General features: G+C 49.3%; 1 protein-coding gene across 1 annotated transcript in view; it reads right to left on the reverse strand.

Annotated features, from left to right (window-relative positions):
• Positions 1-14096, reverse strand: part of METTL3 (methyltransferase 3, N6-adenosine-methyltransferase complex catalytic subunit) — a 159586-nt gene that overhangs the window by 50770 nt on the left and 94720 nt on the right. The gene's annotated exons all lie outside the window — the stretch shown is intronic.

Consider the following 14096-nt stretch of genomic DNA (forward strand, 5'->3'; position numbering starts at 1 on the left):
AGGGGTAGGTTCCCCACTACAAACTGGATTCCAGAAACCCACTTACCCTGACAAGAGTCAGCAGCGCAGAACTGTCCGGTGCTATGAGTGCGGGGAGGTTGGACACTACAAGGGGGATATCCAGTGTCGTAAAAGGACCCCAGCCCCCACAGGAGATAAGAGCCCCGGCCGTGGCTAGTGTAGCGTTGTCCCTAGATGAGAGGGGTGAGTGGACAGGCTTGACCCTAGTTTCCCTGGCGGATAGAGAGATGGTCCCAAAGACACAGTTCCCCTTGAATACCATCAAGTACCGGCAGAGTGTACGGGTTAATGGGCAAGAGGTGGAGGCTCTGAGGGACACAGGTGCCAGCATGACGATGGTAATGAGACAGCTGGTGTCCCCGGAGCAAGTGATCCCTGACGTATTCCACCCGGTTGTGTTGGCTGACAACAGTGTGGATCAATACCCTGTGGCACAGGTTCCCTTTGTGTGGGGAGGGGTCTTTGGCCTGTTGAGAGTCGCTGTAAGCCCTGCCAAGCCAGTTAATTGTCTGCTCGGAAACGATCTGGAGTATACCACCTGGAAGGAGGTGGAGTTCCATGCCCACACCGAAATGCTGGGATTACCAGGATGGACTTGCATGGTCACGCGGTCCATGGCTGCCCGGCAAGGAACTCAACCCGGGTTGGAGCCTGGAACAATGGCCCAGCCCACTGCTGGGCAAGAAGACGTCTTGGAGGATACACCCTGCGAGATGGATGGGGAGCCTGCGGAGGTAACCCTGGAGTCCGCGGAGGTGGATGTTGTTCTCGTGGGGGACTTGCCAATCCCTGCAGAATGGCAAGTGGAAGGAGGCCCTACCCGGGAGGAACTTTGTCGGGCGCAGAGAGAGTGCCCCACGCTTGAAGGCATGCGGCAGCAGGCCGAAGTCCAAGCGACTGGTAAGGAAACCGGCAATTACCATATTTACTGGGAGGATGGCCTCCTCTACAGTGAGCCTTAGGCTCCGGTGCATGGGTCATCAAGGGCCTTAGTGGTCCCCCGATGCTACCGAGCCTTCCTGCTGGAATTGGCACATGAGATACCACTGGCAGGACACCTGGGCCAGGATAAGACCTTGGCTCAGTTGGTCCCACATTTTTACTGGCCCAGAATGCGAGTTGCCTCTGACACTTTTAGCAAGACCTGTAAGACTTGTCAGGTGAGTGGCAAGACTGGGACTAAGTTGAAGGTCCCTTTGGAACCGCTCCCGGTTGTCGGTATCCCTTTTGAGCGGGTAGGCATTGATATTGTCGGGCCAATGGACCGCCGACTTCTTCGGGACACCAGTTCATCTTGGTGTTGGTGGACCACCCCAACCGGTACCCAGAGGCAATCCCTCTGAGGACCGTCACTGCAACTGCGGTGATGCGAGCCTTGATGGGGGTGGGGATTCTTACCCTAGTGGGATTCCACCACGGTCATGGTGTCAGATAGGGGCACGAATTTCATGTCGGCATACATGCAGGCCATGTGGAAGGAGTGCAGAGTGCCCTACATGTACTCCACTCCTTACCACCCCCAGACTAACAGGCTCGTAGAGCGCTTCAACAAGACCCTGAAAGGGATGATCCGGAGCCTGCCAGAGGACTTGAGATGGAAGTGGGACATCCTCTTACCCGGTCTGCTATTCTCCTACAGTGAAGTGCCGCTGAAGGGGTTCGGTTTCAGTCCCTTTGAGCTGCTCTATGGACACCACGTTATGGGGCCCCTCAGTCTTGTGAAGGAGGGGTGGGAGAAGTCTTCCAAGAAGCTTCCCCGTGATGTGGTCAGCTACATGCTGGCATTCCCCAGCCAGGTGGCCAAGCTGTGGAAGGAAGCCTCAGACAATCTAGAGGCCAGTCAAGCCGCCATGAAGAGTGATACGACCGGAATGTTCGGACGATGGAGTTGGATGCTGGTCAGAAGATGTGGGTCATGGAGCCCAGGGAGCTTAGTGCCCTCCAGGATCAGTGGACTGGACTGTATGAAATTTTGGAGAAAAGAGGCCAGACCACTTACGTAGTAGACCTCATGACCCCCCCTGACAACCCCACAGGGTGTTCCACGTCAACCGTCTGAAGCCGCACCATGAGCGATCAGAAATTACTCTCCTTATGGTGACGGATGGGAGTGAAGAAGGAGAGCGCGAGCCTCTTCCGGACCTTCTGGCGGCCCAAGAGAAGGATGGATCGGTGGAGGGAGTGGTCCTCTCCCCATCCTTGACCTCTGAGCAGCAGAGGGACTGCCGCCAGGTATTGGAGCAGTACTCCTCGTTGTTCTCCCTCACTCCTGGGATCACGCACCTGTGTACCCATGATGTGGACACAGGGGACAGCCCACCCGTAAAAACCAAGTCTTACTGGCTGTCGGACAAAGTCAAAACCAGTATCTAGAGTGAGGTTGCCAACATGTTGGAGATGGGGTGATTGAGCCTTCCAGCAGCCCTTGGGCTAGTCCGGTGGTGTTGGTGCCGAAAGCAGCCCCACCGGGCACCACACCTGAACTTCGGTTCTGTGTGGGCTACTGTAGTTTGAACTCTGTGACCAAGAAGGATGCTCACCCGATCCCTCGGGCGGATGAGCTCATTGACCGACTGGGAGCAGCTCGGTACTGGAGTACAATTGACCTGACGTCAGGATATTGGCAGATTGCATTCTCCACCCCCGAGGGCCACTTCCAATTTCGAGTGATGCCTTTCGGGCTGAAAAATGCTCCGGCCACTTTCCAGCGGTTGGTCAACTAGGTACTTTCTGGCCTAGAGGCCTTCTCGACTGCCTACCTGGATGACATAGCTGTCTTCAGCAGCAGCTGGGAGGACCATCTGGAGCATCTCCAGGAGGTGCTGCAGGCTCTACAGTGGGTTGGCCTAACCATCAAGGTCAGCAAGTGCCAGATCGGACAAAGATCTGTCGTCTACCTGGGACACCTGGTGGGCGGGGGTAAGGTGCAACCCCTCCAGGCCAAAATCGAGACCATCTTGGCCTGGGAGCCCCCCAAAACCCAAACAGAGGTCCGGGCTTTCCTCGGCCTCACGGGTTACTACCGCCGGTTTGTCAGGGGCTATGGAACAATCATGGCCCCCCTGACTGAACTGACATCAAAGAAGCAACCATGCAAAGTTATTTGGACAGCTGCCTGTCAAGAAGCTTTTGACACCCTCAAGCACGCGATGTGCACTGCTCCGGTGCTTAGGACTCCGGACTTTGACAAAGAATTCACCGTGCAGACTGACACCTCTGAGCATGGCATTGGAGCTGTGCTCTCTCAACTTAATGAGGAAGGCCAAGACCAGCCAGCGGCCTTTATTTCTAGAAGGCTACTCCCCCGGGATCAGAGGTGGAGTACTATTGAACGCGAAGCCTTCGCCGTGGTTTGGGCCCTGAAGAAGCTTAGGCCATACCTCTTTGGTTCTCATTTCCTTATTCAGACCAACCACCGACCCCTCCGCTGGCTCATGCAGATGAGGCAAAAACCTCAAATTGTTGAGGTGGTCCATTTCCCTCCAGGGTATGGACTTTAGGGTAGAACATCGATCCGGAGTAGACCACGCCAATGCTGACGGTCTCTGTCGGTTCTCCCGCCTTAGTGATGAGAACTCCCTAGAGGTTCTCCCCACTTTTGGCTGAGGGGGGATGCGTGTTGGACCCGTCAGCCCTAGGGTGGTCTTACCCCCTTTTGTTCCCTTTTTGCCTCATTTTCGCCACCATCTTTTTGTTGGACCTAGGCCTCTGGGCGCCTTACCACTGCCAAACAGAGGTGCAGGTGCTCTCTCCTAATAATATGGCTTCCTCAGGCCCCTGCTACTGCGGAGCGGCCACTGAACATACACACACCAGTAGTTCGGATCAGGCTGGGACATCCTGTTACTGTATCCTTGCCGTCCCGCCTTTATGTCACATAGACAGACATGGTAGAAGCCCCTGGAACCTTCCAGCCCAGGGAGGAGTTATGCTTTGCCGCCTTTCAGGAGGGTCACCTGACCTAGGAGTACAAGAGGAAAGGAGGGAAACCTAACTAGTCAGTTGGGGCACCACTGGACCTGGGGGAACTTCAGCCATAGTATAGGCTGTTGGGCCTAGGGGGGAACCTACACTACTGAGTCTGACTGAGCTTAGACCCTGCTGCACCCAAGACAGCTGAGGGGCTCTGCCAGCCTGCTAATCTTGCCCAGTGAGGGGGAAACCCAGGAGACCAACTCCAGTGTGCCGCAGGGAACCATCCTGCCGCTTGTGCCTGCCAACTCAACCCCCCACTTTCCGCCAAGTAACTGCAACCAATGACCTGCTAACAACTAGCACTGAGACTGAAGCGCTGAGGACCCTGTGAGAGCTGCTGCTACTGGGGATCACCAGGTAAAGCGCTGTGTCAACCAAGCACTAGTCTGAAAAGCCCCTGCTGGCAGCGCTAGCCTGAGAAGCCTTGCTGCCTCATGCTGAGGCTGTGCCCCATAAGCGCTACAGGGGAGGAATCTCTTGTCTGTTGCCAACACTGTTCCCCCCAGAGCCAGCTCGTGCCCTACACCTTAAGCACGATGCCAGCGTGCTGTTCTGTGCCCCTTACCTGGAGTGTAGTGAGCACTGTGCCTGGGAACTGGAGCGCTATCTCCGAACGCGCCTTGGGCCCCCAGAAATAACCGCTGCAGCCAGGCGCTGCTTAAGAAGAATCCGCTGTGGCTCCAAATCTCTGCAGCGGCCCCCGAAGCCAAGGGAGGGCCGCCGCGGTTTCTGCGGGCAGCGCAAGGACGTGGAAGCACCCGGGGAGCGTTGCAGGGCGCCGTCATCATCACAGGTCGCGTCCCAGGTGAGGCGCGCTCCCATTGGCTGCTGCTACCGCGTTATCGGCCGCACCCCCAAGGAGCCGCGCCCAGATTGGCCACCGCGTCTGACCAAGTGCGGAAGCCCCGGACCGCGTCAACCCTTCACGCGAGGGGCACCAGAAGGAGAGAGAGAGACAGATAGAGAGAGAGAGAAGCCCCGGGATTCTTGTGCCCGACCCGAGAAGAGGATCGAGGGCCCCCGAAGCGAAGGGAGGGCTGCTGCAGATCAAGTCAAGGCCTCACCCCCGCAAAGCTGCTCCTTGATTGGCTGCCGGGCCGGAAAACAGGACGAGGGCCCGGAGCCTGCTTGAACACCGGAGAGGGGGCGACGAAGAGAGCAGGAGCCTCCCCTGACCTCCCCAGGTGGGGCAGACAGCGCAGAATGTTCAGAGGAGACTTGCCCTTCCCCGTGCCAGGTAATATCGTGGGGAGGGGATCTTCTCGCTATTACAGAACTGCCCTGATTAGGAATGATGAACTGGGCGTAAAGAAAGCACAGAACTGCCCTGATTAGTGATGAACTGGGCCTGAAGGAGTCTACACGCCCACCCAGGGTAAGAGCCTGGTGGGTTAGAAGTGTTGCCCAGTTGTGTTCATACTGCCTCAGAAGTAGGCCTTGAGTTAACCTTGCATAGGGACTGTTATTCCTGGAACACACCTGCATAGGAAATATTGCCTCTATTGAATGTGATACTAGGAAGTGTTGTGCATGTTGCCGATATGATTTCCTTGCCTAAGAAATGTTACTTGAATGATACACATGCATAGGAAATGTGTTGATGTTACATTCATGCCCACAAAGTGTTGCATTTGATGGCCATGCCTATAGGAAATGTTGCCTATGATGTCCCTGAATATCAGAATTGTTATCTTTATTGAATTGATGCCTAAGAGATGTTGCCTACATTAGCCAAGTACCTAAGAAGTGTTACCTGCATGGACCTAATGTTAAGAAAACCTAGAGTTACCTACCTGAACTAAAAATAGATAAAAGAATCTTGTTTCATCAACCAACCTGGTGTGGTGTTGCTTCATTGCGTGCGTATTCTTGTGTCAGTGTGAATGTGTGCTGCACCACTCCTTTACGCATTGCCTTTGGGTGCCTTCCTGCCTCGCGCCAAGCTACCGTGTCGGAATCGGTGACCCCGGTTCTAACACACACAAAATGTAAATAGCTTGTAAATGAATAGCACAAATATTAAAAAATATATCAGGAATTACGAAAGCACATTTGTTTTTTGTAAATCAGACGTGTGACGCAAGAAATTATTTAAATAGGTGAAAAACAAATTAGAACACTTCCCTTGGTGATGTGAAATGACAAATACATGCCTCTCTATTTCCAAACATTATTGTTTGCACTGTATTTTTTTCCGCCATCGGGTTCGGCTGTAACTTCTGGACTCCGGTTCAGGACCATATTCTCCAAACCTTTTTGATGCCCAAAACCATCGTAGACTCGACGGTATTGTTTTCGATTGCGTGATTCTTCGACGAGCTCCTCAAATACTCGATTCTAGTCGTCATCGCCGTTCGGGCCTACGGCTCATGGAAAGGATGCCGTTTTACAAAATGCCCCCAGTGTGGAGCAAAATTCCCACACAGTGACCACCACAAGGTCTGTAACCTGTGTCTGTCACCTGAGCACGACGAGAACAATTGCCAGGCCTGTGCCTCCTTTAGATCTAAAAAGACCATCCGTGATCGCCGCGCCTGACGACACATCATGACGCAGCGAGCAGCTCCGGCACCTGTGGACATCTTCAATGAAGGCCCCGATGTTCCGAAGAGAACTCTGAGGATCTGCAAAGTGTGTCCGAAGCAGACTACTCCGACTCGAATGAGTGAGTACAACTGCCCCTGCCCCAAGCCCACCTCTAAAAAAGAAGGCACTGGTCAAACCTTCGCCTGCTGGCCCCAGTCGCGACCAAAAACAAGCTTCAAAAGTCCCGCCCTTGGACTCTGCTCCGAAGACAAAAGACAAGCCTTCCGGTAGCTCAGGACCGAACAAACCGTATATCACTGTCCCACAGGTGCCTTCGGCACCAAAGCACGGAGCGCCACTTACTCCCAAAAAGACCTCGGCACCGACCACCCCCGTGCCGAAGGAAAAGGCATCGGATCAGAAACCGAAACATTCGGAACAGAAAAAGATTTCCGCCTCCACATCGAAGCCAAAGGTCCCGAACATACCCTCCAAGGCTCTGGAGCACAAATGCAAACCTCGATCGGACCCGAAAAAAATCAGACCCGAAAGTACCTACAGAAGAGGAATAACTTTTTCAACCGGATCCTATTAATCCAAAACAAAAAATACTCCATATAGACCCTTAAACAGGACATGTGTTTACTGTTCCACACAACAAAAGGAAATTGAACACCCCAGGCATTCCTGCAGTGCCTCTAAAGAAGAAGGACTGTGCTACTTCACCTTTGCAACCCTCTTCTCCCTTCTAAGCCTGTCTCTCCTCCACACTCTCCTATGCTTTCACCAAACTCCCCACTACCACCCGGTGATGATGATTTAGGGTATGGGGGACACAACACTGACCCTTTTGATGACCCTGATAATGATACAGACGTACCACAGGATGATTGGGACGATTATGATGACCCAGTAGATCCTCCATCCCTCCCTAATCCTCATACATATCCAGCAAAGCCATCTCCCCCAGATGACAATATTGGTTTTAACCAGCTTGTAAATAGGGTGGCTCAATACCATGGTGTCCCAATGCATTCAGACCCTGCAGAGGAGGATTTTCTACTAGACACTTTTGAACAGTCACTAAAGACTGTACAAACACTGCCAATGTCAAAAGGTGTCATTAAACATGCCCCATACATATTCAAAGACCCTTTTAAGACTAGAATCCTAAATCCTAGGATTGACAAAAAATATTAGCCCGCTCCCAGTGACCCCCGCCTACATCAAAGGTCAGCTCCCTTTAGATTCCCTAGTGGTAACTAACGCTAGAAAACATGGCAACTCCCAAACCTCTGGTGACACGCCACCTCCGGACAAGAAGTCCAAATTATTAGATGTTTCTGGCAAACAAATAGCTGCCCAAGCTGCGAATAACTGGCGAATAGCCAACACACAAGCATTACTTGCTAGGTATGATATGGCTCACTATGACTAACTAGAAACCCTATTGCAACATTTACCTGATCAATATAAGACCAAGGCTAATGATTTAATTCAGGAGGGAAAGTTAATAACTAATGCATCAATCAAATGTGCCCTTGATGCAGCAGACACAGCCTCTAGGGCCAAGAACATTAGTGTGTTACTCAGACGACATGCCTGGTTACGCATCTCTGGCTTCAAGCAGGAGGTACAAACAACTATCCTCAATCAGCCGTTCAATCAGCAACAGCTTTTTGGAACGGCTGTAGGCACTGCTCTTGAGAAAATGAAAAAGGACACAGACTGCTAAATCCATGGAAGCGTTGCAGTGTCCATCCCCACATGGTTCCTTTTGACGCTTCTTCTATAGGGGAGCATCCAAAAACATCAATAGAGACACTGCTTCATAAAAAAACACCAAACAAACATCCCCCAACAGAGGATATTTTAGAGGTGAATACAGGGGAAACAACAACAAGGGAAGAGGCCAAGGTAATAACAACACTCGCACCTCCTCTAGCAATAAGGAGTGACTTCCCTCCACTCCCTCCAGACCATTCCGCTCCGGTCCAGTCCGGGGCAGACTATCACAGTTCCTACCTGTCTGACATTCCATCACTACAGACAGGTGGGTAAGACAAGTTATCCAATATGCTACTGCCTGGAGCTTACTGCTACTCCACCCAACATACCACCCAAACAGCGCTCAATGTCCGAGCAACATCTAACATTCCTCAAACAAGAGGTTCTTTTACTGCTTCAAAAACATGCAATAGAACCAGTTCCCGTACAACATCAGGGAACAGGGGTTTACTCCGTATATTCTCTTATCCCCAAAAAAGACGGGACCCTAAGGACCGAAGACCTCTCAATTTGTTCATACAATCAGATCGTTTTCACATGATCACTCTTCAGCAGGTTCTTCCACTGCTTCAACAAGGCGACTTCCTTGCCACACTAGATGTCAAGGACGCCTACTTCCACATTTCCATACACCCTGCTCACAGAAAATCCCTCAGGTTCACAGTGGGAAGCCAGCACTATCCGTTCAAGGTCCTTCCATTTGGGCTGAACACAGCATCCAGGGTATTCACAAAATGCCTTGCAGTAGTAGCAGCACATTTGAGAAGACAGCAAATTCATGTATTTCCATACCTAGACGATTGGCTGATAAAAGCCAACACATACAACCAGTGTGTTTACCACACTTATCAAACAATTCAACTGTTAAACAACTTGGGGTTCACACTGAACTACACCAAGTCACACCTTCATCCCTCCCACATACATCAGTATCTAGGAGTCACAATAGACACTTGCAAAGCTCTAGCATATCCCAATCCAGCCAGGATAGCCAACATGCAAACCCTCAACAGCAAGTTTCAGCCCCAACACTCTCCCAGCACAAGTGTCTATGCAGCTCATAGAAAGGATGGCCTCTTGCATTTTCATCGCACCTCATGCAAAACTACAGATGAGCCCTTTACAAGAATGTTTGGCACATCAGTGGAACCAGGCTCAAGGACAACTTACAGATCTGGTGTTGGTGGACAGCCGCACACATCGCTCTCTGCAGTGGTGGAACACACAAAACCTGTGCAAAGGGCGGCCGTTCCTAGAGCCCATCTCCTAAATCATACAATTCAGGGCAGGTGGACCACCCAACAAAAACTGCTCCACATCAATTACCTAGAACTACTAGCAATATTTCTAGCCTTAATGTCATTCCAAGTACATCTTCTCAACAAGACTGTCTTAGTCCGGACGGACAATATGACAGCAATGTATTATATACAAAAGCAAAGAGAAACACATTCTCTGCAGCTCTCTCACCTAGCGCAAAGCATATGGAGATGGGCCATTCCACAAAACATATATCTTCTGGCCGAACATCTCCCAGGAGTAAGCAATCAGATAGCGGATCTCTTAAATCGGCAGACTCAACAAACACACGAATGGGAACTTCATCCACAAGTTCTTCAACCTTTCTTCCAAATATGGGGCCAACCAGACATAGATCTGTTCGCCACACATGCAAATGCAAAGTGCCCAACCTTCGCCGCCAGGTTCCCACACCCACTCTCCCAAGGGCAATGCGTTATGGATGAACTGGTCAGGTATTTGCGTATGCTTTTCCACCACTCCCACTCATTCCACTAGTAGTACGCAAGCTCAAACAACAGTCTCTCAAAATGATCCTAGTTGCTCCCACATGGGCACGGCAACCATGGTTCACAACACTGCTTGAACTATCACTAGTTCCTCATCAAAAATTATGGCTCTCCCCAAAGCTGCTGACGCAGAACCATGGAGAAATAAAGCACCCAGATCTAGAGCAACTGAATCTGGCGATCTGGCTCTTGAAGTCTTAGAGTTCGTTTACCTAAACCTCCCACCGGATTGTATGAATATTATTAAAGGAGCCAGACACCCCGCTACTAGAGCTTGCTATGCAGCCAAATGGTAAAGATTTGTTATTTACTGCAAAAACAACAATATTGACCTATTAGATGCCTCAATACAAAACATTATTTGCTCCATCCTGCAAAGATGCAATCTTGCATACTCATCAATTAGATTATATCTGGCTGCCCTTGCTGCCTACCTACAAAACAGACATCATTTGTCATTGTTTCGAGCACCTGCTATCAAAGCATTCATGGAAGGCCTTAAAAGGATCATTCCACCCAGACTGCCACCATCTCCGGTGTGGAACCTGAACATTGTTCTTAATAGCCTTTACATAAATGCAAATTACAATTCCTTACATGGAAAGTAACGTTCCTTGTTGCAATCACATCTCTTAGGTGAGTAAGTGAGATCCATACTTTAACCATACAAAAACCAGTTTTACAAATACATCCAAACAAAGTGGTTCTTAGAACGAATCCAAAATTTCTTCCAAAAGTAAATTCTGCTTTCCATCTTAATCAATCGAGTTACCAGTGTTTTCCCAAAACCCTGATTCAGTACCAGAAAGAGCTCTAAACGCGCTCGATGTCAAAAGAACTTTACTTTATTACATAGACAGACCTAAAGCCTTTAGGAAAACAAAACAACTGTTTGTATCTTTCTCTCCACCTCATAAAGGCAACCCCATCTCCAAAACAGGAATTGCCAGGTGGATAGTCAAATGTATTCAAATTTGCTACCCAAAAGCAAAACGCACTTTAACAATTCCCCCTAGAGCACATTCAATACGCAAACTACAGGCTTCCATGGCATTCTTAGGGAACATTCCCCTAGAACACAAGGCAGCAACTTGGTCTACCACACACACCTTCACCAAAACACTATTGTGTTGACGTGCAGGCCAAGCAACAAGCTTATGTGGGCCACGCTGTTCTTAAAACCCTTTTTTAAACTACTGCAACAAATTCAGGGGACCACCGATAGGGGAGATACGGCTGTACAGTCCACGCAAAGTGTACTATCTGCAGCTCATATGCCTCGAATGGAAAATGCTACTTACCAGTATGCATCTATTTCTGGCATGTAGAGCTGAGGAGTAGTACACGTCCACCCTCCCCCCCCCGGACCTGTATTTGTTCCAGGTATTATCTTAATTAGATACACTCTCATTGACATTTATTCTATTTCTTGCAAACTCCATCTTTTCCCTTCATGGTGAAAAACAATCTGAAGATGAAGTTGATGCCCATGCGCACTATCGCCCAAGGGAGGAGTCACCTATCTTGTGACCACAAAAGACTTCTTCCACGAAAACATCAAGGTGCAAGCATCCGGGCCCAACACCAGATGCCAATCAATGCAACGTGTACAATCTGCAGCTCATATGCCTCGAATACACGATTTAAGAAACTCCTGTGCCTGCGCCAATGTCAATGTGGTTAATGACCTAAGAGGGAAGTCAGGGGTCATGTGCATCCTATATGTGGCTAGATTTAAATTATATATGGAGCAAAAGTTGAGACTATTAAATCAAACAATAGAGTTTTTTGCACATCAGACATGATAAACTTGAGTACTGGAAGGTGCTCTCATATGTGATAATGAAGAAAATGGCGGCTCAGTGAATCCAGTATTTACCCAGGATCACATCATTTGAAACCATGTTATGGGTCAAGAGCATAACAATTAGGTCAAGTAGATAATTTCAGTTTCTAGACATGCAGATCTAGCAACATTTTTATGATTTTTCGAGGCCTGAAGACCTACAGTGAGAACCCAACTGAGAGGATTAACAGAGAATGGAAAATACTCATGACCAGGGGATATGCCATGAAGGCATTTAAATCTGTACATGGACATTATTAAACCTGTTTATCAAACCGTGGCCTGCATTTTTACTTTAGCACCAAGAAGTGTCTGCAAATGGCGCATTCTACAAGGAATATACAAAAGACCATCACCTGCCTGTGGGATGTAATGTTCCAATGCTTGACTGGAGATGGATGTAGTTGTTTGCCTGTCGGAACGTGATGTTGCCTTCAGGGGTGATTGCTGTTGTCTTTCAGAAGATGTTGCTACATGCTAGGAATGCTAAGCAGCTGGCTATGAGTTCTGTATATCTGCTTATGTGCTGCTTTCCTCAAGTCTGTTAGTAGCTGGCTTCATTTGGGACACTGACTGATGGTGGATGATGCCACTAGGAAGCTGTTGTTGCTTGCAAGGGAGTACTATTGTTGACTTTGAAGAAAAGTGACATCAGACTCTTTCCTATTTCCTCACGATATATGCAGTTCTCAGGATTGCCTCTCTCATCTCCATGCTGCTACAGTAACAGGGTGCCAGTGAGTCTGGGACGTTTATCAAACCAGGGGAGACCTTCAACACACCTGCTTTTCTGCCTTCCTCAGCCACTTTGTTCCGTGAAATAAGCTTGCCAACAAACTCATCCTAGTATCATATTGGAATGTCATTGATTTCTTATTTTACATGAATTGGTTACCTCAGTTCCCCAAACTTGCCAGACTGTGATGGCCAGATTATTAGAGCTTCTATGAATGAGAGTGCAACAGTGCCCTTAGGAAGCACTTAAAAAGGTGCTAGCCAGAGGGTCTTATTTCCAGGAGCGGGTAAACAATGGGCAGCTCCAGTGTAGCAAATATCTCATCAGCTCACAGTCTATGCAGCTGCATCTTTCAATTAATACGTCCTGTTGTTTACAATTAGAAACAGCAGTAGAAGTGGCAGAGAAACATGCCAATGACTGAAGGAAGCTGAGTCCCACACTGTGTGTGTGTGTGTGTGTGTGTGTGTGTGTGTGAGACACTAGGCGGCTCCAGAACAATAACTACCAAAATAAAACTGCACCTTTGCCTTGCACTCTTCCCATAGAATGTCCTCTGCTCTATATGCAAAGTACCTGAACTATTCGCCCGTACAATCCCCCTACACAATGCTGCACACTGAATACCTAAGTGCATCCCCTGTATAAATGCTGCAACACAAGACACACACACACACACACACACACACACACGCACACACACACAATTGCTCTTGAACTCTGCCCATTGCACAGTACTTTACTACTTTAATGAACAAAGATACTGCACAAAGCTACTGCCAGTTTCCCACATATAATGTCCCCTATACTTTGTTCCTGCATAGTAGTGCTGTGCAGTATTCCTGCATCACAGACTTGTGCCCAGCTGTGCCTCCCATAGATTACATTAATCCTCGGCACAGTCTCTGCACAAACCTCTGTACAGAGCCCAAATAACAAGCCCCCTTGCAAAGTTCTCATAGAATGTTCCCTGCAACTTATTTCTTCTCGCCACTACAGAGTGCCTCCTGCATGAAACCTTTAGTGTGAGAAAATACACGCTGACTGCAAGTTGCAATAATGGAGACTGGAAGTGATGGTGAATGGTAGTGTGTACGTGTTGTCCGCAGCCAAGTTCCCTCTAAGTGACACGTTACCTCTTTGAACCTTGGCAGCACAAACTCTCCTCAAACCTTCTGCAAGGCAGCCATAAACTGTAAGCTTACAGAAAAAAGCAACAAGCTCCTCAGAGCCCCAGGATATGCACTGGGCACACTGCTGCCCTCAGTGGTCTCTGGCTTTTGGACTCAGCGCGAATGTGCCAGCCTTGCTAGTGCTGCAACGTCTGGACTTTCACCAACTTTTCTGAACTCCAGCATCCTACATCCCCCTCAAAGTAGAAGATGCTGTGTGCACC

This window comes from Lissotriton helveticus, chromosome 5_1 (genome assembly GCF_964261635.1).
Source record: "Lissotriton helveticus chromosome 5_1, aLisHel1.1, whole genome shotgun sequence".
Classification (NCBI taxonomy): Eukaryota; Metazoa; Chordata; class Amphibia; order Caudata; family Salamandridae; genus Lissotriton; species Lissotriton helveticus.